The 4,729-nt window shown below is 40.6% G+C and overlaps 1 long non-coding RNA gene across 1 annotated transcript; it reads left to right on the top strand.

Annotated features, from left to right (window-relative positions):
* The first annotated feature begins 287 nt into the window (after positions 1-287).
* Positions 288-2,935, top strand: LOC110681518. The gene is made up of 2 exons (XR_002503232.1): positions 288-842; positions 2,401-2,935. It is a non-coding gene; the product is annotated as an uncharacterized LOC110681518 (long non-coding RNA).
* Positions 2,936-4,729: the final 1,794 nt, after the last annotated feature.

Raw genomic sequence — 4,729 nt, forward strand, 5'->3', positions numbered from 1 at the left:
CCTTACCATGAACTGATGACATCCGTAATCAAGTGTTAATAATTCAACTTAGAAAACTTAGAACTCAAAGTAGTTCTATATGGCTGACCGCGAACAGGTGACAAAAGTCTGCAGTAAAAGTGCTTAAGAAAAGAGCAAGTGTTAACAAGTGTTACCCATTGCGACATTTTAGTAACCCAAAATCAATATGGGAAAAACAAATTCAAAACCAGTTAATAACAGTGGGGATCCACAATTTTTGATCCAAAACCAGTTAGAAACGCATGCTGAAATGCATGGAAGCCACGACTTGAAATTAACGGTGATAATGGTTATCGTGTGCCTCCAATTAGCCATCACAGTGTACGTGATGTATAAAAAGCACTCCCGTAGAGAGGCCTTGAAAGTTGCAAAATCGGTCGCCTCATTACAGGTTTAAATCAAAGACGAAATAAGAACTCAAAGTATCTAAGACAAAACGCTGATCGAAGAAAATTGTTAAAAGTGAAAACCCCCCAGCTAAGGGACAATCACAACCAATGTGAGTGATACAGAAAAATAAACAGTTCAAACGAAGCCACCATCTATGCCGTGTGCATAAAAATATCGAAAAGTGTTATCAGCGATGAAGCTAATCAAAGCCCACGAAAATACCGAACGAGTGTTCCTGCGTACTGAATACCAACAGGGGTGAGCGTTGAGGAGAGCGCCTCCGCCATCCACTATCTACTAAACCATCAAGGTGTTGAGGAGAGCGCCTCCACCTGAAATACACTCGTGTGGAGACGCGAGCCAATGTCGTTCATCAGCAAGCAGCAGAGACAGGAAGTTTTCAACAAATGCGTGGGTAAAACGCATGTATCGTGAGTAGTTTTAAAAATTATTTTTTCAAACATTGTTAGATATTTGGTAAATTGTCATGAAAGACAAATACAACTCTTTGAAATTATTATTAGAAGAACTAAAGTCAAAGAGTGAAGTAAGGTCTTCAACCAGAATTCTAAATAAAAAGTTAGCTACAGCTACGGAATTATACAAACAAATTACTAGTAAATTAGGTGATAGCGAGCAACATGCACTAATATTTGAAAAAAAAACAAAATTAGTATACGAAACGATAATAAGATTAATTAAAGAGAAAAAGCAAACAAACCTAAAATCATTCAAAGGAGTGGCTACCGCGATTATCTTCACAAACAGATTGAATAATCATCTAAAGATGGCGAATATAATGGAAATAGTGAAAATTATTCCGCAGTTAATTTTGCCTTTTAATGGTGATGGAGAGAAATTAAATGGTACCATAGCAGCATTAAATGCATGCAAGGTACTTATCACGAATGAAAATCGTGCTGTCGCCATTCAGGTCGTTCTCTCACGATTCGAAGGCAAAGCCAGAGCGGCAGTGGGAGATAACCCACAGAATATTGATGAAATAATTGATAAACTTACGAACAAGTGCAAAATAACAGTTGCACCGGAAACCGTTATTGCGAAATTGCACGCCACAAAACAAGTCGGTGAATTAACAAAATTCACCGAACAAATTGAGAAGTTAACGTTAGATCTCGAAAGATCATATCTTAATGAAAAAGTCCCGGTGGATACGGCCACAAGAATGTCGGTCAAAGCCGGTGTAAAAGCACTCGTTTCCGGGTTAAGGAGCGAGGAATCTAAATTACTACACAATCAATCGTTTTCGCAAAACTTCCAAACTTTATCGAATGCCGAGTTTTCCACACCAATTTTTGGGAAACGTATTGAAGCAAACAAGCAGATCGTGGATGTGGAAGAAATTCATCAGGCACACTTGGAGAACTTGGAAGAAATCGCAAGGATTCGATTGCAGCTATCCAATTCACAGATACAGGAAGCAGTGCTTTGGTAAACTAACAAACGCCAAGGCAGAAATCATTGCAGACGAGGTAACTAGCCTGAAGACGATATCATCAGAGGGAAAATCAACACCTTCAAAGTTCATCCCTCTCCCAAGGCTTACGAGGTTAGAAGTCCAGGAAAAGTCGAACGAGGACGCCCGACACTTAAGGGGGGAGACGTTAGGAGGAAGCCAGCCCCAGAACCCCAGCACCAACACAGATAGAAACACCAGGGTGGCAACATCGACGTAGCAACAACAAAGTAGGGCGCCATGCCACATTGGACGAACGAGCATGCACTATGAGGAATTGCACTTTGGCAACGCATAAACTGATGACACGCATTAATCGATTCGACCGATCACCCGATCGACGACGGACCCACGGAGGAGCAGCCACCAAGCGGATAGGTTTGCTGAGTTGACATAATGAGTTTATAAAAGCCAGTTTCAGTTTTCAGTGTCTAGAATAAGTTAGTCTTAGTCGTGAGTTGTAACTTAGTGTTTGATTAAATAAAATTGTTTTTTTTTTTATCGAATGCTAGACAACGACAACACATAGCTACGACGCTAGATGGAATTATCCAGAATTGAACCCAACACCGGGAATAACTTCAATTAGACAACAGCACAGACAACAACAATAACAGATAACAACAGCAACGGTAGAAGCTGCCCATCGGCCACGCACGGAACGATGCCCATCCATTCCTTCGCGTGGAAAACCAGCGCAGCATAATCCATGAAACCAGAGACTTGCACCGGACGCGTACCCACCGTGAGATGCTGACGACGACGACGACGACGACGACAGCATGGCAGGCTAGGAACAGTGTTTTGAGTCAGCAGCTAATAGAATCAGGCTTAAACTTCAATTATCCATTTTCAAATAAAGAAATTCATTCCGTCTTTGTAGTTCGTATCCTGAACAACTCGTTTAGAACAATTCAGAAGTCCCTAAATTTATTTTAATTCTTTTTCCAAGTTCAAGTGTGAAATTCGGTTTCCACAACAAGTCAGGCCTTTGTAATTTGGAACGATCGCAATAAATCAGTCTTAGATTAACTTTCAACCCGTCAACTTCTAGGCTTCTCCTTTTTTTAAAAACATAATCCGGTAGCCCCGACTTATCGCTGGCGCAGTCGAAACTGCAGGGGGAGTGATTCCAATGTGCTAATACCGTGTCGCGTTCGGAAATCAAGTGTGCCTGCCGCGATCAGGAAGACTCATAAAACAATTATCAAAATTCGTTAAGTGCGTCTGAAAATCGGTTTAAGTGCAGTGCGCGGATCATCCAGTGACCAGTGGAAGTGCAACGGAGAAAAATCACCCATCCCGCAGAGAACCACATCGCTCTCAATCCCGGTTCATATCAAACCAAGAGAACGAGGGCAACTACCGATTAAGTTCACCCGCTCCGTCGTCGCTGGCTGCATACCAGTCGACTTACCACAAGTAAAGAATAGTATCTTTTATTAAAATCTGTCTCGCTTCCTATCTGGCTACCTGGAATAGGTACGCTGCTAACTAACATTTCCATTAACTAACAACCCTAGTATAAGGAAAAAGTGAGTGATAATAGTGATATACCCGAGAGATATAAATGTTTAAGTGATTGTTTTAACAGTATGACAACAAGAGCAATGTCCCTCGCTGATCTGCAAAATCAAATCGGAGACAAATCAGATTTATCGATTTTAATTTCACGGCTGACAAACTTGAGACAAGGGTCACTAACAGTGACAGAATTTTATCAAACATGCAGGAATCTCCTCGCGGACATTAATGCAAAAATTATGGTGGGGAATAACAGTAAATGAAGCAAAAGCAATTATAGGAACTTATGAGTCCCTAATGATAAATGCATTCGTCGATGGGCTACATGACACAATATCTGATCTTACGAGATCAACTCGCCCACAATCCCTTCTAGATGCGTATCACGTCGCTTCCGAACATGAAGCTGCATTCCGAAGAAGACGGGAAAAGAATTCTAAGAATATTCCAGACAAGTTTAAGCAAAAACAAAACGTTACAGTCCCTCAACAGAAACCAATTTATTTTCCAAATACATTTAGACCTCCAATACAAGGCAGTTTTAACAGTTCTGGCTATCGCCAAGCTCCACAAAATTCTCCCGGGTTTACACCCCAATACAATAATGGCGTAGCTAGACCATTTCAACAAAACTTCGGGCCCAGACCCAATCAATTAGCGACTCCATACATAAAACCTGACCCTTCCGGTCAGAACCGCCAAAACGGTCCAAGGCAAGTTCCTCCCTTCAAAGATGCAACACAGGTTAACATGCACGAAATGCAAGAAACTAGAAATGCATCCCAACGATCAAAGTCAAGAATTTCAATACGTTCAAGACCAGATCACGGCAAATTCAGCAATTGAAGAACAAGCAGAAGAATTAAATTTTTGCATGGATATAGAACAACCGATAACCGAATGACGAGTAACTTTCTTCCATATTTAGAAATCCCCAAGAAAAATAATGGGAGTTACAAATTCCTTATTGATACTGGGGCTAACAAAAATTATATTGCACCGGAAATAGTTCCAAACAGATTCATATTATCCGGTCCTTCACAGAATATTAAAAACGAAAGTGGTAAACACAAAGTCAACCAATATGCCTTCCTGAACCCCCTAGAAAATTTCATTCACGAAGTTCCCAAACAAATTTTTTTTCTATTTAGATTTCACGACTTCTTCGACGGCCTTATCGGCTTCGAAACACTTCGTTTTATGGGTGCTTTAATTGATACAGCAACCAATTCGATCATAATTAACGATCATATCAAACCCTTGCAAAAAAAGTTCCCTACCAAGGAACAATTGAATTTTCAAGAACACGAAACTCTT

Source organism: Aedes aegypti, chromosome 1, assembly GCF_002204515.2.
Source record: "Aedes aegypti strain LVP_AGWG chromosome 1, AaegL5.0 Primary Assembly, whole genome shotgun sequence".
Lineage (NCBI taxonomy): Eukaryota > Metazoa > Arthropoda > Insecta > Diptera > Culicidae > Aedes > Aedes aegypti.